The following is a 19,546-nucleotide window of genomic DNA, read 5'->3' as shown; positions in this document are numbered from 1 at the left end:
CAGCACAGAAGCAAGAGACTTTTAGGACTCTGAAAGGCTTTCAAAACCATGAAAAGACACAGGTCTTCGTGCCCTGTATCCTGTCCTAAGCTGTATCCCCCAGTGTGAGGAGGTGGGGCATGGAAGGGGCCTGGGAGGAGAGGCATTTTCCAGGCTCTCTGTAGCCAGCCATCAGAAACACGTGATCGTTTAAACTGCAAACATAAGGTGCTCACAAATACAATCAGTGAAAGGTAAGCAAGTTTCTTTGCTTTGAAACCTGGAGGTAGACTAAGAAATTTGTATCTAAGAGGGATTTTATAAAGCACAGATCATTTGTGTAAAACATGCTGGAGATTTAGGGTTTTGACTTTTTATGAGATTTACAATATATGCTGCTTTCAGTTACTGAAATGAGACGTGCCTGCTATGCTACAGTCAATGTTTCTGCTTCCTCTGTTCAAAACTGGAAAGGCATGTGGAGGAGAAAAAAAGATTAAAGGTGAAACAACTCTGAACAGGATGAGAGAGGATCATTTAAGTTTTGGGTGTAGTTTCAGGTTGTTCTTTATTTTATCTGAACCGGTTGTCCCACCCCTAATTACAACAGTATTAGGACATTCCTGGGTGTGGTCACTTGAAATTCTTAAGTGGGCAAAAATTTTCAGCTATGTAATATACTTAAGGTGTGTATCAGCGGACCACTTTCAATGGTCCAGTGTGGTCCTGCCAGCTTCTTCACTGGCTTCTGACCCTGTGTTTGCTGTAGCTTTAGTACAGAAAGGGTCACGTCATTCCTTTTTACTGAACCTGAGCCTTAGTCAGCAGCACAGAGGGCCACGTTCTCCCAGCCACAACTCAGATGCTCAGATAAAGCTCTCCAGCTCTAACGCAGTCCTACAGAAGGAGTAAAGGGACCATAGCAGCTCCCACTGCATTTTCATTGAGAGTTTGCAGTGCTTGGTTTTTTCCTCTTCAGATTTATTCAGATTGCGCTGCTGGCAGTCTTTTCCATCATCTTCTCTGTTTGTGGGTTTTTCTCAAGCCAGGTAAAAATTTCAGTTCGCAGAACAGATGGTGCAGCGAGACACTTGGCTTTGACTCACCAGTGGCTTTTATCTTGTTTCTTAGGATCTGTTGTAAATCACAGTGCATGCGAGACAGCAATTATAGTACAGTTGTGGACGAAGCCTACTCTGGATAACTTGATAGCTTGTTAGCAACCAGCAGACTAAGCTGGCTTCGAAACACAGAGTTTCTGCCTCTTCCGACTCCATGAAGACTGGTAATATTTGGAAAGCTTTCCCAACAATCCCAGGTAACATTCTCCTGCTTTTCAAAGTATACTTTGTTACCAGCTACATGGATATTTACAAACTTACCATAAACATACAAACATTCAGCGAAATTGGATTGAAAGGCAAGAACAACTGATGCATCATCCAACAGCACAGGCTCTGGTGCTGGGTTTCATTGGATGTGCATGGGAAGCCTCAGAAGTTTAAGTTCTCACTTTGTTATCCTAAGCATCCTAAACTTAGATGCACACCTATTACTTATACTATTTCAGTCTAGCGTGTTGGCTAGAGAACTCAGTAAGAGAGGAAAATATGCCTTGGTCAAAAACTAATGCGTGCTCCCCCTGGCTAGGCTGGAAGGGTAATGGAAGTGCCAAGAACAGCTATGTCCTTCTGCACCAGGACCTGGAAGCACAAAGGTGCTGCACAGTCAGTTTTCCCTTTTCAAGTTAGTTGACCAATCTTCTCATGGAAGCTCCTTAAAATTGGCTAGGTTTGGTCTTGTTCTCCATTCTTCTGAACTGATCTACTTGCAGATGGGCTAATGTTGGAAACAAGGCGTGAGAATTGCCTTTCCTTTTAGCCTTGGCTATTAAGAAATGTGGACATTTCAGAGCTCTCATTTACATCTCTAGGGAGCCAGCTTTGCAGCAGCCAGGGGTATGTGTACAGTGTATTGCAGTGCTGTGTGAGAAGTCTCTGGGGGAACCCCAGGTTCGGGAGAGGTGTGGCTGTGTCAACATGATGTGGTATTAGCGCAAAATCTCTGTACTAAACCATGCATTTATGCCCTCAAAGTCAGGCCCAACTGCGTGGCTCAGATCGGAGTTGAGCTCATACAGTTTGAGTAAAAACCTGCATAGCTTTGCAGCTCCTGCCTGCTGAAAGTCTGGAGGCTGAGCTAGGTGGAGAGCAGACTTGAACTTGGGGTCCCTCTTTGCATAGCGTACTTCCCTGTTCGGAGGGGCAGGGATGAAATTCTAGCCTCGTGATGGAGATACACGCGTGGTAGATGGGACAGGAGCGCTCATCTCTGATTAAGTGGAGGTTTTAAGTTGTCATGCAAAGTGAAACATTGTCAGCAGGAGAAACTGAGCTCTGCCCTTCTTGCTCCCTTTGCTCGTGAGCGTCATCTCATATGTTCAGAACATTCATCTAAAGGACACAAGGTGGGGGGTCAGACTCCTTTGCATGGAGAAAGGGACAATATCCGATCTCCTGCATCCCAGATGAATGATCTGACCACTGAGCTATTAGATAAGGGAGCACACCTGCTCCTCAAGCATCCCAGGAAAACAGTTCTTCACTTCCTTTGCTTGTTTTACCCGTGCCCCAAAAGAAAAATGTTTTATCTGGGACAAATGGATAATTGATGTTCAGCATCCAGCAATTCCTCTGGCTTACAGCATTGCAGGAAAATTGAAAACACAATGTGATCTGAACCCTTACCTCTATTTTTTTTTTTTTTTGCTTGGTCATCATACTAGGGAAAAAATGCTTATTTACACACTTAAAAGGTAAATAGGAAGTCTTACGCTCTAAGTACTGAACAAATAATCCTGTAGAAATATTGAAAATGATCAAAGAATAAGTGAAACTTTTAGCTTTCTTTATACACTCTTTTCCCACCTTTTTTTGCTTACGAACTGTTTGTGTTAGTTAAGTTCTGCAAACTTACAATTTACTTTTCAAAGATACACTTTGAATACTTGGTGCCAAACACCTGATAATTTAGGCCTGTGATCCAGACTGGCGTCACTAGCAGAGGTACTGGGCTCAAGGTTGCACTGTGTGTTACATAGGCCTATAAGAAAACAAATCTGACAGGTGGGAGGGTTTGAGACTACCTAGAGGTGATACAATATGCTGCTTCCAAAATGCTTGATGTTGATTCTTTTATTCAAAAAAAGAATTTGCAATAGTTGCTCCTATTAAAAAGAAGGCACAGCAACATCATAAAGGAGACAGAAACATGGACAACTAATTGTGGTAAACTCCTTGCTATTAAAATAAATAGAAAGGTTTGAGGTTTGTGGGACTCACATTTCACAGGATTTTTCTGGCAAAAGGTTCATCAAGGACGGCACATATTAGAAGACCGAGAGCTCTTTTTTGTTATGGCAACAAGAACAACAGCAACACATAAACACAAGCCCCAGATAAACTAGAAAGGTTATCTTTCATTTAAAAGCCATCCTTGCCATAGATCAAGGCTCATGAACAGTTTGTACGCTTCCCAAAGGCAGGAAATCTTACTGTCGTGTGCCCATGAATAGCAATGTCCGTTTGCAATGTACCTGCTGCCTTTGCGTGCCTCTAAGTGGGCGCTGCACTGATCTCACTTGGAGACAGCGTATCTCTGAGCAGTAGGTCAAAGCAACAGCCACTTGTCCATGCAGGCATGCCTCCACGCTAAATGTATTTTAAGCTGGAAAATGTTGAGGTTTCTCCTAAGCACAGTCAAAGACATCTCAGGAGCCAGAGGGCTTCAGTAGAGCTCAAACCATATTTAGGTGTCTAGAGAAGGGCCAGGTTTTCAGGGTATTGTGCCTGTGGCCAAAGAGGTAACTTCTGCAAACAAGCAAAATGCTTTAGGAAACCCAGTTCCTATTTTTTAGTGCTGAGATGGGATGAGAGTTTCTGGAAATCCTGATACAACTGAGGCTTGGTCTCCCTTTGAACATCTGGTCCCTTAGTTTTTGTCAGTCTCTCTGCAGTGAGTTGAATTAAATCATATCACCACTGGGGCTTTCGGACTGGTATTTTCTGTAGTTTGTCTATATATGAACATGTTGGTGTGCTCTCGAAGCGGCCACGTGCCTTGATATAACAGCTACCTGTTATGTTTCATTAGAAAACCCAAAGAAAGGAAACGGTGCTGCAATGCAGGCTGGAAATTGCCAAGGTTGAATGGTACGATGCTTGCCTGACCAGTGAGAACTCTGCTCACTAGAGGTGTTCAGCTAAGGTGTACAAATAACATTATCAACTGAATGAAGGCCAGGACACAGTAGATTATAGTGGGGGAAAAAAGTCCTGGGTAATACAGGTTCTGGGAAATGCTGAGTCCAGACACCTGAAAGGCTGTCCATGGAACAAACCAACACCTGGCCTGGTGTGGGGCCAGGTCTGATCAGTTCAACAAGACCTTCCTCCTTTGTGTCCTCCAAAGTGCACCCAAAGGGTGCTTCCCAAGGCCCTGGGAGAGGGCTCGTCAGCTCTAGCCCAGCCCCACATCAACACTGCCTGCCCTCTTACGGAGCCAACGTCGCTGCCTAAAGTGCGCCGTCGCGTTTCCTTTCGAGCGGCACGGGGGTTTCAGCTGCTGCGCCTCGCTTCCTGCCTTCTTGGTGCTGGCCTGCATTTCGATCCAGGGAAAGAAGTCCCTAGGGATGAGGGCAGGGGGAGGGAGAGCCCAGATGGTCAGCTTCAAGAGCACTAAGAAATGAAGGGTTTCCCCTCCTCTTTCTTACTGGCTGTTTTCTGCAGCTGGCTCCCCTTCACACTGGCTTTGTCCTGCCCTCCCCCAGCTCTGCGAGAGGATGCTGTGAAAGGAGTTCCCCGAAGCACCGGGGTTTCACTGTGCTCATGAATCACACCGCTTTCTCTCGATGACGTACCGGTGCATGTCAGAGAGCTCATCCAGCCATTGCTTTCTGCCTTAAAGGTTATTCTGCAGCACAGAGGGATTCCCTTAAATGACTGCTAGAAGTCTCAGTTAGCAAATTCTGAAGCGTGAAGGTTTTTTTTCCGTTCCTGTCTGAAGGAGGAGATTTGTGTTACTGTCGCCATTGAGCCTCCATCCTTTCCCAGCTGAGCCTATGACTCTGCCCAGCGTCCCAAAGCAAGGAGACACAGGTCTGTCAACTGCGTCACCAGCTTTTTCCAAGGAAAGCCTGCATGCAGCAAAAGGTGACCCTGAAGACAATTCTCTCTGTCTGTATGATCTCTTTTTGATCAAACAAATGTGACTCAGTCTCTTACAAAAGGTCTTTACCAGGCATTTGGGGACACTGCAGATGGGGTGTATCACCCAGCTGCAAGTGCCTGCAGACAGCTCTGTTTGCACCAGTTGCTCTGGGCTCCTTTTATCATCAGTGAGGAGAAGCAGGAGTTCCCATGGTGTGAGTCATCTGATCTCTTTTAGACGTCTACATAAGGATGAGACAAACTGTGTCCCAGAAATGCCCACTTCTCCCCATTTTCCATAAGCAGCTAACTCAGGTATAAATGTCTGCTTTAGGTATTTGCTTTCTATTTGTTCCCAAACATGGATGCTTTCAAAGGAAATAGGAATTTCCTCCTTCTCTCTCTCCCCTCTCCCTTTTTTTAAATGACTTCTCATCTACTGTTGTTTTGGAAAATCTCTGGGTTGCCAGATGAATTCCACCCTGTGATACTTATGGGACTAACACTCTGTCTTCCTCCCCTCACTGGTGTGATATTAAAAAACAAATCTGGGTGACTGGTTGCCATTTGGTTCCATGGCATTCTTTGAAGAATCGGGTGATCGAGTCTTGACACAATAGCTATGTTTCAGCTGGGAAAAAAATGTTGCTTACTTTAAAGAATTTTGTCTCTTTGACACATTGAATACATATTTATATTCTGTTACAAACTGGGGCACTGTAGGCACTGTGCGAAAATAAATCCTGGCTATCGCTGTTTGCCAATTGGTCTGCTCCTTCCTATCCCCATCTCTGTAGCAGACACCTGGATCCTTGTTTGGGAGCCTGGTGAGCTTCAGAACAGGGTTTCCATCTTGTATTTACCCACTATTATGGCCATGATTCAGTGAGGCATTTGCATGCCTGGCCCTAACCGAAGGGGGCTACTCATGAACTAACCCTTAATCAAGGGCTATTCATGAACTTGAGATTAGGCATGTGCTTGTGAACTCTGTCAAATCAGGACCACCACGCAGTTCCTCTTTTCCCTATGGCTTATGTATTGTCAGTGTTTCTACTCCCCACAGGTGCTGGGAAAGACATGTCCTTGCTCTCAGTCAGAAATGATATCACCTGCCCTTAGCAATGTTATTCTCTTTCCTGCTGAGCTTAGGCAATACTGTAACATGCCTAAACAGTGCATCCACAACAAGGAATGGCATCATCTTGCTTTCAAAACAAACCTGTGGTGGGTGGAATTAGCTATGCCGAATGATGCTGGCCTGATTGATAACGATCAGTGAACAAACTTCTTCAGCTATTCAGTCATTCACCTCTGGTCACCCTCGTTTTAGAGAGGGTGGGAGCTGGGTGTACTCTCTGTCTTCATACCACCAAGACAAAGGAGAATTACTGATATTTTTGTATTTTTTAGTCAAAAGTCCATTTAAATGGGTTAGTATTAACGAACTGGGGGAAAAAGAGGGGCTTTTCTACATCACCTGATGTGGTTGTACCTAATCTATCTGCTCAGCTTACCTTTGTGTCTGCCCTTAATGCAAATCTACCTGATCCTGCAAACAACAAAAACCACAAAACACCTGCCTGCAGCCTGTCCTGTGCACATACAGATGCGGTATTTCCTTCCTGAGCTAAAAGGATATCTGAGTAAAGGGAAGAGCATTCAGTTTGTGGTAAACAGTTTGGGTGAGTTTTGCTGCCTTATCTTTTACGTGTGTCCAGTTTTTCAGAAATATGCGAGAACGATTTCAAAGATACTGTCAGCACATCACGTCACTGCCTGGGTGGTATGTAACATCATAAATGAACAGACATCTGGTCTATGTGATGTGTTTTTCTCCTCTTCCTGTGGAAAACTCGCTGAAATTATGAACCTTCTTATGAATTGCACATAAAGGGGAGGCCAGATGAGTGAAGAAGGGAAACTGGACAAGAAGATGGTAAGTGAGAGGTGTAAAGAGAGTAGCGTGAGGCCTGGGAGAATGCAGGGGAGATCAGGTGGGGGAACATGAGCAGAGGAAAGGGTACGGGGACTAGGAAGCAAAGTTTGTGGAGGGAAGGCAGAAAGGCTGGTCTGACTCAGAGAAAGGATGGAGGAGAAGATGTCTAGGCAGGGAGGTGGAGATGGGATCACAGGGAGAGAGAGAGATGAGGTTTTCCCCAAGACTTTGAGAGAAAAGGCTGAGGAGAGGTGAGGACCAAGTCTGTAGAGTACAGAGAGACAGGTTATCCAAGGAAGCAGCAATTTAGACTCTGGTGTTGTAGGATCTTCAATAGCACATGGGTGGCAGGGCCCAGTGGTAACAGAAAAGTTGGCTTTTCTCCTGGGGGAGACAAGGCTAAACAAAAGCTAAAGGAGATCATAATCAAAGACTAGGAGCTAGGCACTGGATGGATGGAGGCAGGGCTTGGGCATGGGGCAGCAGGCTGCTGCCTGGCAGAGCAGTTGAAGGCACCTGGTGTGGATTGTGTTGTGCCTGGTGAATTGAGCGGCTAGTTCTTGGCTGTCTGAGCTTGTTAGACCTTAGATGCTAGAGAGACTAAGTGCAGCCAGCTGCAATACTGATGGCTCTGGCTGGGGAAAGGCTGGCTGGAATGACGAGGACTCCAGCTCATCACAGGAGAGGATAGCCAGGGAGCTAAGAGGGAGGAGAAGACAGGACTGGAACAAAGATGCTTGCTGACTTCTTACTCTTCTTCCCAACTCCAGGATGTCAAACCTGTAAAGAGCATATAGAAAAGCACGTACTGCCTTGAGAAGTTACCACACTTGAACGCAGCCAGCAGAGCCTCCTGAAAAGTGCTGGCTAATTTCATGTTTCTGGTTATGTATAAATTGGTACCAGGGATGCCTAAAATACGTATAAGTGTATCTTGCAGTATATCTTAAAGTACATATAAGTGCATTATTTCCCTTGAAGGAACCAATCTGAATCTCAAACATCTTTTGTCTAAGGTGATGTTTTAGTGACTGAACTCTGTTGCAGCCTATTCTGCAAAGCTCCTGTTATGATGGTAAAAAAAGTGGCTGAAACCAAGCAGTAATCAGCTGTCCCTTCAGTTTGGCTACAAGTGGAAGCACTGGGATTTGACTAGCAGACATGCTGCAGGTTTTTTGATTCAGCTGAACTTGGTGGTTTCAGTCCTTAAAGATACTGAGCACTGTATAATACTGAGTACCGGGAAGGCTCAGGCTCTGAGAGTTTCACACTCCCAGTTTCAGTACCAAAAATGGTATGTTCATTCATTTTCTCTCTTGACTCGGTTTTCCACCTTTAAATGGATTTTGTGAAGCTGGATGAACCCCCATGGTAAATGACCTGATACATTAATGACGGGGAGTTTGGAAAAAGCTGTGAAATAATCATTTTCTGAGCAGGGCTGGAGCAGTGTGCAGCACACAAAGCCTGCAGCCATATGTCAGCGGGTACAGAATAGGCCAGAGACTAAACAGCAGCACGCTGCCCATCTTGTGCACTGAGTGAGGTAAGACATTGTGGAGCAGGCAATTAGAGGTTATTTCCCAATGCAGACACACAAGGATGATGAAGTAAGGCTGCACAGGTGGCCTTAATCATAGCATTTCCTAACTTTGGACTCCGCACCTCCATTAACATTCTTTTTATGGGGCGTATTATGTGCTGTAAGGAATTGATTCTGAGGAACATACATCAGCTGTACAAGCAAGATTTCTTGGGTAAAAGGGCAGACTTTGCACAAAGGACCACTCTGCAGGTGTGCCTCATGCAGGCAAGCCTGCAGGCACTGGTTAAGGAGCTGGTACTTCCATAGGAGGGCCTCACATCAGGTGCCATTCAGGACATAAGCTAAGGAGAGGGAAAGGACTTGTTTTTAAAGATGGACCCCTCTTCCCATTGTGTTTTCACCTGTCAGAGCTCTGAGGGCCCTAACAATCCTTAATGGTCCTGACCAGTCTCACCTGGGGCCTCCCCCCACGCCCTGGCCATGGGCCAGGGAGTCCAATTTCAGCTCAGCCTGGGGCTTCCAGTCCCCTCCCATCCTATGATTTAGGTGCGGCTGTCTCCAGCCCTGTCTCTTGGACGGCCCTGAGGTCTACGCTGTAGGTAGCTTGTCTCCAGCCCTGTCCTCAGCCTGGTCTCCTTCACCTCATGACTGGATCCCCTGGATGGACCCTGACCCTGGCTCACCCCCTCCTCTTGCTCTGTTGGGGGCTGTTGATGGACCTCTGTAACCCCCCAAGTCCGTCTGCCATGTTTGGATCCTGTAGGACGGTGCCTGTCATCGAGGGCATGGCCAATGCTGGGGTCACCCTTACAACCAGCTGCCCAGCCTCTAGGGAGCAGACAGCCCTCTCTGCATCCTGACATCCTCCATCGAAATGAGAGGTGACACAAAACTCCTCTGAGTTTTATTATGGGCTCTTTGAAACTCCATCCTCAAGCAGAGCTCTGCTTGTCCTGGTACCCTCTGAGCAAATGTCTTCATGCAAGTTGGGGTAGCTGGGACATCCTCACCCTTGTCAGGAGAAGAGGAACCCTTCTCTGCTTCACTAGCTGGGTGATGATATGCTTTTGCTATGATCCAGCCCCCTGCTTTGCCATCTCCCCTGGAGGCTTTGCTGCCAGGAGGCAAAAGGCTTTGCAAAGCTCTCCATGAGAGTCTGAGAGCTGCTGACCACTCTGACAAGGTGCATCAGGCAGGCCATGCACAATGCCTGCCTGTTTGCCAGTTTTCCTGCTCACTGGGCATAACACTGTGGGTCAATATGTAACTTGGGGTAATGGTTTCAGATGACACTGAGAGCAGCAAAGAAACATCCCACGCAAAACTCTCTGTGTGGGAGCAGAGTGGTTTTGGAGGGGAAGGGGGAGGTTTGGGCTGAAAATCCAACCTGCCCAGTTACAGCTATTTTGATCCTGCTGAGTCAAAATAGATTCAGGTTCTTGGAGGTTTAGAAATACAGACTAACTAGTTTTCCTTTCTGCAGGTCTCTCCCCCTTTTCCAGGTTAATCTGCAGGAGCAGAAGGAGTATGAGAAATTTTCCCTGGGATAGTCTCAAATTGCTCTGATCTAAAAAAGAGTATTGGGACTCTCATAAGAGAACACACTCCCTTGTGACGTGAAAACTTGCAGGCAGCAGAAAGAGAGTTTTGACCATTCTTGGAAAAGGACAGAACTTGGTGGAAGTGGGCTCAGAAATTTGCAATAAGAGTAAGCCTTGGAGATTTCATTCCAAGATCGTTCCAAACATGCTGCCACCTGACAGGCTCCGTCTTGCACTGTTTCCCCTCCTCTCGCCCCTTCCACCTGCCCTGCATCTGTGTGCTCTCATTCATCAATCACTGCTCCTCATCTAATCAAAGCCTCCGGCATGGCTGCAGACCAGATGGCACCAATCCTTCTGGCGTAACGCCAGTAAAGCCATGGAACTTGCCAGGCTGCATTAGCTGCCTGCATCCATTTAACTTGCACAATTTTGTGATAGTGCATCATGCACATTATTATTTTGTCTTTTTCTCTACCTACTCCAGAGCAATAATTTAGGTCCAGTGTTTGTGGATCTTCTCAGCTCATTGCTTTAATCCTGTGAATCCCTTTACCGGTCCCCATCACCCACTTGATTGTGAACCCCTGAGGAAAAAACTGGGTCTTTATAAAGCTCCTGGCAAGGTGACCCCCCTTGTCCTGAGGTGTAGGCAAATGCCAGCATAAGACAAACAAGGGGAAAATAAGCTTGACTTCAAAAAGTCCTTGAAGCCTGTTCTTACAGCAATTCATTAGTATATGCCAGTGTAAGGTGACACTGTCAGCCTGCTTTGCTTTGTGTTAGTGGCAAAACTCGGTGATGGTTCCTCGTTCTTGTGATGAATGCTGAATCTTGTGATATTTGTTGCTTTCTAAATGCCTGGATGTTTGTGGTCACATGAGAATCTGAGCTGTCGATTTTTATGCTGTTTGTAGGTCTTGTGGTCACAGGGAGATGGTTAAGCCTCTCCCGGTGAACATGAAGGCAAAGATATCAGAAGACAAATAGACCTCTAGGTAGACTGAGGTTTCTTTGCCTATTTTCTTGTCCTTTTCAAAGCACAATGCTTAAGTTGCTATTTAATCCAATGTCACAGTTGGGGGAAGCCTGAATCATGAACTTTTAAGCATGTGAGACTGGCTACATTTTACTCAGGTTGCAGCTCTCTTTCTTTGCCTATATGTCCTCTTCAGGCTTGCTCTCTATCCTGACATTTTATCCTGACAAAAGCTTTTTTTCCTCAGGCACAGTGAGTACAGAAGTTGGATGGGAAACTGGTAAGCAGTCACAGCACTCTTCATCTTTTCTCACCCAAGGCTTTCTAGGGATAGAACTGCTCCACACCAAGGTTTCAGACAGCTTTGGAAAGTACCATGCTGACGTTCTGCTACGGTTACCCTCCTCTCAAGCAACCTTGGATTTCCCCACGCTCCACTCTCTGCCCCAATTTCTAGCTCTCCCAAACATGGAAACTGGGAAATAATGGAAAAAATGAGGCAGCCTGCGCTTTCAGAAGGCATTTTATAATGTCACTATGTTTCCCTGCTCACAGCCCGTAGGTGATGGTGGTGTTTACAGGAAATGCCATGAGTAATTTGCAAAGCGAAAGCAGCTTACTATCGGGTCGGGGCTTGTCTGACTGGAAAGTGCCGTGTTGCGTGGTACTGGGCTCACGGGCTGGGCTAGCTGCCTCCCCAGCAGCGTGTCACGCTCACGGCTTAGAGAGGCCAGGGTGGGTGGGGAGCAAGGCCTGGAGAGAAGGTTGTGCAATGCTGCTTCTTCCAATATTGGCACAGAAAAGCAAGGATACCTTGCGGCCAGTGTGACCCTGTCAGAAAGGCCCAGCTTAGAAGTTGCCACCTTACTGGAGGAAGCCATTTCTAGAGCCTTCTTCACCTTATCCTCTTGTATATTCGCTGCAGGATGCAGCACAGCACCAAAGCCTTTTTCACTTCCTCATCTCAGCCCAACACATGCTCCAGTTACCTCCTGTAGGACTTTAAGTACCTCTATCTATCCCAACAAATTCCCTCCCTCAGTGTAAGACCTCAAATTTCTGCTACCTGCACCAGACTGTGTGCTGTTGAAACTGCTCCTAGTTTAAAGCAATCAAGCGACAGCCCCCCCACTACTCCGCACTGGGGCCTCCAGCCTAAAAGAAGGCTGAAAATTCCTGCAAAAGTACGAGGACGCTCATAGAATCATAGAAAGCTTGGGGATGGAAGGGACCTTTAGAGGTCATCAAGTCCATCCCCCCTGCAACTGGCAGGGACATCTACAACTAGATCAGGTTGCTCTGAGCCCCATCCGTCCTGACCTTGAATGTTTCCAAGGATGGGGCATCCACCACCTTCTCTGGGCAACCTGGTCCAGTGTTTCACCACCCTCATTGTAAAAAATTTCTTCCTCATATCCAGTCTGAATCTACCCTCCTTTAGTTTAAAACCATTACTGCTTGTCTTATCACTACTGGCCCTGCTAAGAAGTCTGTCCCCATCTTTCTTATAAGCCCCCTTTAAGTACTGAAAGGTTGCAATAAGGTCTCCTCGCAGCCTTCTCTTCTCCAGGCTGAACAACCCCAACTCTCTCAGCCTGTCCTCATAGGAGAGGTGCTCCATCCCTCTGATCATTTTTGTGGCCCTCCTCTGGATCCACTCCAACAGGTCCATGTCCTTCTTGTACTGAGGACCCCAGAGCTGGATGCAGCACTGCAGGTGGGGCAGAATCACCTCCCTCGACCTGCTGGCCACACTTCTTTTGATGCAGCCCAGGATATAGTTGGCCTTCTGGGCTGTGAGAACACATTGCTGGCTCATGTCCAGCTTTTCATCTATCAGTACCCCCAAGCCCTTCTCGGCAGGGCTGCACACAATCCCTTCATCCCCCAGCCTGTACTGATACCAGGGATTGCCCTGACCCCAGTGCAGGACCCTGCACTTGTCCTTGTTGAACCTCACGAGGTTCACACAGGCCCACCTCTCCAGCCTGTCCAGATCCCTCTGGATGGCATCCCATCGCTCAGGCGTGTCGACTGCAGCACTCAGCTTGGTGTCATCTGCAGACTTGCTGAGGGTGCACTTGATCCTGCTATGTCATTGATGAAGATATTGAACAGCACTGGCCCCAGAACGGACCCCTGAGGGACACCACTCGTCACTGTTCTCCATCTAGACATTGAGCCATTGACCATTACCCTCTGGATGCGACCATCCAGCCAATTCCTTATTCACCAAACAGTCCACCCATCAAATCCATATCCTTCCAATTTAGAGAGGAGGATGTTGTGGGGGACCATGTCAAAGGCCTTACAGAAGTCCAGATAGATGACATCCATAGCTCTTCCCTCATCCGCTGATGTAGTTACTCCACAACAGAAGGCCACTAGGTTGGAAAGGCAGGACTTGCCCTTGGTGAAGCCGTGCTGACTGTCCCAAATCACCTCCCTGTCCTCCATGTGCCTTAGCATAGATTCCAGGAGGATCTGTTCCATGATCTTCTCAGGCACAGAGGTAAGGCTGACAGGTCGGTAGTTCCCAGGGTCCTCCTTTTTACCCTTTTTAAAAATGGCTGCAATAATTCTGGTCCCCATTGAGCTCGACTGAAAAACTCTGAGGGACTTCCCTACACCAAGGCTCCTCTCTAGTGGCTAATACTTGCCTGTGTGTGTCTTGGACAAGTCTGTCTGTCACACTTTGTTGCAGATCTAGCTGGCTACCCACACAAGGAATGCCTTCCCCACACAAGCTTCTTGTACACCACCTGCCTGCTCCTCCCTGCTCTCGGCGCTCCTGCCAGCTCCCCTCACCAAAGCCACATTTGCTCCCTGCTTCTCCCATCCCACACCTGGTACCTCTTTGCTTCTGCTCATCTGGCAGCTTCATATGCTCATCTCTGTCCTCTCTCTCTTCCTTTCATTTTCTTCCCTGTCAATATCAGGGTGCTTTATCTATCCCTCTGTTTTTACGCAAGGGGTGTTTAGGCTTCTCTCATGTCTTCTCTGTCTTCTGCCCCCTTTCATTCTGCACTTCGCTGGGGATTAGGCAGAAGAGCTCAAATGCCTCAGCAGAAAACAGTGATGTGGAGGTGAAAAAATTCCCCAACATGATTAAAAGGATGGCTACACTGCAGTCGGGATAGTCTACATAGTGCATGTACCAACAGGGGAAAGGGTGGGGATGTGACAAGCTTTTGGGTGGGGGTCAGGTCTGCTGCCCAGCTGTGTGCCTGGGGTCCTGGGCTGGCTGGCATAGGAGGATCCATCCAGTCACTTGAGCAGCCTCAGCTGAGCAGTGAAACACCAAAGGAGCATGCTCCTGAGGAAGGAGCCTTGGGAGTCCTCCCCCGAGCCCAGACCCCTCACACCACTGATGCTTGCCACTTCTTCCAGGGCTTGAGTCTGGTTTTGAAGACGCGTAGGCTGAGGAGACCAGGTGAGGAGCAGCACTCCTTCTCCCAGTCTGGAATCAGAGCTGGGTTTGGGATTTCTGTGGATTTACACCACAGTGGCTGAGAGGACTCCCCCAGCCACTCTCTGGAAAGTAGGAGAGCCACAGTGTTGAAAAGACTCATGTTTATCCATCCCTTACAGGGGTCTATAGTGTGCAGGCAGCTCTTGGCGACAGCGGGTGGCTGATGAGCTTTCCATACCGCAGTGCTCCCAGAAACTGTGCATTTCTGATTTTCCAATTCCTGAGCATCTCAGGAGCTCTCTCCTCTCTGTTCCTCCCTCCCTGTGTTTCCTTGAAGTGCTCCGCTTGTTATTTAGAGTGCAAATCTAGGATACACAATGCAATTTCTTCCCTGTAAGTGCTTGTAGAAAAATGGAGGGCAACTGGGTAGCGGGTGGGAAGAAGGAGAGAGGTATGGTACAGTATCTGTTCATCTCCTTGGTAGCTAACATTGTTTCACAGTGCAGTATCAGCCTAGTCAAGAGCTCTTACACCCTCTGTGAGCACGGTGGGTGACACTGAACCCAGCTGTGCCTTCAACACTATCTGAAGAGTCAGAGCTGCGTTTCCACCTTGTGCACCAGCAGGAAGGCAGGGTACTGGCTGAGCGTGGTCCCCCGCCTGCATCATCTTTTCACTGACAAACAGCATCTTCAGTTTGCAGAAAAAAAAAAAAAAAATCCCACCCCTAAGAGGCCTCGAGGGAATCACTCTGGATTTTAGAAATGTTGTGGCTGCTTTCAGTCTCTCCACTTACTCTTCACATTGCCTCATGTCTGCTGTGGTTCCCCGACCTGCTGTGCCTTTTTGCACAGCTGCAAGGCTGGCAAAGCTGGTGAAATTGCACGAGGTGGGAACTGAAGCAGTGGCTGGGAGAAGGAGGCAGAAGCCCCAACATGTGCTTTGTAGCAGGGTTTAGCTGGGGAACTCCTTCCCCATGGAGGGTAGTCCTGTTAAGTAATGCAGCGCCTTTCCTTTCCCTTGCACACTTGATCCCCATTGTCCCTGCTGTAACTAGCTTTACCAGCTATCAACAGACAACAGCAAGACCTGCCTCTGTGGGCAACAATTTTCCAAGTGCTTCATTTGCAGCCTGGAGGCTCAGCTCTCTCTGTGACCACTCCTTCGCCACTTTTCCTTTTCTGCAGATTTTTTGCCTCCCTTTTTGGTTCACTTCCAGTTTGTCCATTGCTTTAAGAGGACAGTCAAGGAGAGGCTGATGAGTACTAGGATCTAGGATACCTTAACTCACTCCACATGGGATACACAGTGCAGTGCAACTCTTGTGTCTGATTTCTCTCCTCAGACTCTGGACATTGCAGTGAAGCTGCACTGCCTAATCAGTCTGTCCTCACTGCACACTCATCTGTTTGGTTATCTCCTCCTAAATCAGTTATTTTGCGTCTGATTTTGACAGACCGAACTGTGTCTCCTATGAGCCGACATGCTGCAGTTTAAGCCTATGCTCTCCTGCGTTGTCTTTCCCAGCCTGCTATCACTTCGCATCAGTGTGCTCTGCACTCCACCTTCCAGCTCCTTGTCATTACCGTGGTGCACGTACATGAACACACCATTATTAGTACTTAGAGACCCAGAACAGGAACAGGTCTCAGTGCCAGGATCTGTAAGGAATGATCCTGCCGGGGAGCTGGCACAGCTGAGCTCAAGAAACACGGCAGGAAGGGACTGTACCCCACCTCCAGGGGCAGGAGGGACAGCCTGCATTTGTGTGGCACTGCCCGTTCCTGGCATTTCTCCCCGATCTTGCAGAAAGGGAAAGATAAAAGAAGCACATTTTGCACCTGTCCCAGCAGAACAGTTGATTTAATGCTCCCTGTTTTTCTCAGGGTGTAGCAACCTAGGGATGTGGAGGAACATGGAGGGACATGGAGGCACTTGGAGGGATGTGGAGGGACATGGAGGGATGTGGGAGGATGTAGGGGAACATGGAGGGACATGGAGGGAGACAGGGGGTGGCAGGTCTGGGGCAGGTGGGGAGCAGCATCCCATGAGCATGTAGCAGGAGGTACCTGGTGAAGAACCCCAGGTTGAGCTGGGAAGAGGCAAGTTGCTCAAGACTAATTTCATGCTCTGCTTGCTAGGCTCACAGCAGGGAGAAGACAGCTGGTGCTGTTTCGGCCACAGGCTTAGTGTATTTGTACCTCACCCATCGGCAGGAAGAAACCTGCCTTGCGAGCGTCGCACCCGGCTGACAGCCAGCTGTGCCAGCCAGCGGGGGATAAAATGGCAGTGGGGGCAATGGCACGTGGTCAACACCAACCTTGTGGCAGAGGTGGGCCTGGCAGCAGGGCTGAGTGCCGGGCTGTCTGCCTCTGCAGGGCCTCTGTGTCGCTCCTTCCCCAGCAAGCAAAGCACTGGGGGCTGGAAGGGAGCCTGAAACTCCCTGTGGGTCTCCTGCACCAGGATGGGGGCAGAGGTGGGGGGCATGGTGGCTGTGTTGAAGGTCCTGGGGGGACCTGACAGCTTGGCATCTGTAATGGGGTTTTACGCAGCAACAACCCCACTGCCAGAAGTAGGTCTGAGAGCCACCTGCTTAGCTGGGCTGCTGGTAGGGCTGTCTCTGCAAAGTTAAAACAACACCTGAAATAAATGCAGCTTTCTCATAAGAATGATTATTTTAACCATAATCTTTCTTTGACTTGGTCTAATATCTGTGGTACGTGGGACAAGTCAAATGCCTCAGACTTGCTTCTTCCCACCTTGCTGTAGCACACAGTGCACAAAAAATGGATATGAGCTTTGTCTCCCCTAGTGTCTCCCTTTGGCTTAATTTAAAAAATTATAGATCACATTAGGTTGTGCTTATACTTCCATGAAGGATTTAGGTGTGGAGTTTTTTTCCCAGCCAATAAATGCCTTTGTACCAACCCCACAGTTTGGGTCAATTCTCAAATATTTTCTTTCAGACTCTCTCAGCCATAAGTATAACTATCTCGAACATTTGGGTACTGCCAGTTTTGCTCAGTTGAGAGTTTCCTTATAGCTGGAAATATGTCCTCCAGTTCTTCAGTTGCTCTGGCCACACTCTCTCCTCTGAGTACCTGCTCTTAATGATATTTGAAATCCCTTTCATCTCACCCTAGTTACTTTTTTGCCTGGTTCCATTACAAACTCTGTCTTCTTCCAGATTCTCTTGTTATCTGTTTGTCTAATTCCCCAGCTGTGGAAGTGTGACTCATTCACAGAATCTTTTAGAATCACAGAATGGTTTGGGTTGGAAGGGACCTTTAAAGATGATATAGTCCAATTCCCCTGCCACAGGCAGGGACACCTTTCTCTAATCGGGTTGCTCAAAGCCCCATCCAACCTGACCTTGAATACTTCCAATGATGGGGTATCCACATCATCTTTTTGTGTCTTTTCATTTGCACCATGTCATTCAGGTGCAAGGCACATCCAGCCTAGAAGCAGTGTGACTCTGCGGGCAGAGCTGCGCCCTGTCCAGCCTCGGGGAAAGCCTGCCGTTTGGCTCCGTACCCACCTGACAGTAGATACAACCAAGCTGCGAGTCCTGTACAAAACCTTCATCTTGGCCTGCCTTTATCAGTTCCCTGCACTTGGTGCAGCTGGGCCCTCCACTGAACCAGAGAGTGTGTGATTTGCCAGGACCAAATGTGTGTGTGTGTGTTTGTTGAGGGGAGGGGAAATACTATCTTTTTTTGGTTGAAAAGCCAGTTCATCTGGGCGTCTTAGTCATTTCAGGATCAAGAGGTTTGTGAAGGTCATGGGTCATTAGAGCAGTGTCCTGCTGTTGAGACGCTTGCAGGCTACCTCCACACTTAGAGTTGCACGGAAGGAGACAGACAGTCTCCTCTCCCTGTGGCAAAGCCTGCCTGAACTGGAGGGCTTTTGCATGTCTCTGAAGGAAGGAGCTTGATTTTTCCCCATGACCTGCTTCAAGCAAAGCCACAGCAACCAAATGGACTGCGCTGTGTGAAATGCAAAGTCACACTACTGTGAGTCAAACATCCCCCTCTGGTGCTGGAGAGCTCAGCTAAAGAGCGAAACAAAGGCAAATACATCAACAGCTGAAAGTGGGTGGGGGTTTTTTTTTGCTTTTTTCATGGCAAAAGCTCAGCAGACTCTGACTGAGATCAAAAAGTAACATATCACCTGGAAGTCCATGGAGAAGCAAAGAAATGTTGAAACCTCCCACCATTTCCATCATCAGAGGCTTCAGTAGGTTTCTTTCCATGTGTTTTTTCATAGCCAGCCTCGGTGAGAGCAACCATTCAAAAGGGACATTAGGTGGACCTTCTGTTGGCTAAACCAATTAAAATTACCCTTCAATGTCATCAGGATCGCACATGCAAAAAAAGGAAAGTTCAAGAAGGAAAAGAGAGACAAACACAGAGTTCCACCTAGGGAACTGGCTAGTTTACAGGGACTGGTAATGGGACTATACTGCCGTGCTTCAAGGTCACAAGTTTGACTTCAGATAAGGTTAGGAACAGCTAAAAATTTTTATTGGTGGCTGTTCAGTGGCCTATGTGAAGTTAATGGCTAGTCTCTTGTAGCCATTTAATTTAACTAGATAACGGCTGTATGCTTAGTGAAATATATCCCCAAATAGAACTATTAAAATTGTTGATGAGCTAATGCATGTGGAAACAAATAACAAAGTTCACTGAAGTTTTTTTGTACTAATTTATTAAATGATCGTGTATTCAGACCTCTTCTCTCCTGAACTTATGTCCTGTTTGTTGGAGCTGGATCATAGAGCTTCAGGGCAGCGATGTTGGCAAAGGACCTTTTATATGTTTGCAACATATCAAAATAAAAGATGTATATTTTCCAGTAGGGCATGACTACCTTTACACGCAACTCGAACGTTAAACATGCCATAAGATAGCCGCAGCATCCAAATGCTGGCTGTCTTCCAT

The 19,546-nt window shown here is 47.4% G+C and overlaps 1 long non-coding RNA gene across 1 annotated transcript in view; it reads left to right on the top strand.

Moving 5' to 3' along the window:
* The first annotated feature begins 142 nt into the window (after positions 1-142).
* Positions 143-19,546, top strand: part of LOC148055739 (uncharacterized) — a 33,115-nt gene continuing 13,711 nt past the window's right edge. The window contains exons 1-2 of the long non-coding RNA XR_015705105.1: positions 143-233; positions 1,111-1,297. This is a non-coding gene — a long non-coding RNA (uncharacterized LOC148055739). The remainder of the gene's footprint in view (positions 234-1,110; positions 1,298-19,546) is intronic.

This window comes from Nipponia nippon, unplaced genomic scaffold (genome assembly GCF_047370975.1).
Source record: "Nipponia nippon isolate SJK-2023a ecotype South Korea unplaced genomic scaffold, ASM4737097v1 scaffold_2, whole genome shotgun sequence".
Lineage (NCBI taxonomy): Eukaryota > Metazoa > Chordata > Aves > Pelecaniformes > Threskiornithidae > Nipponia > Nipponia nippon.
Note: the sequence above shows the minus strand (reverse complement) of the source record. Positions and strands in the feature narration are given on the sequence as shown.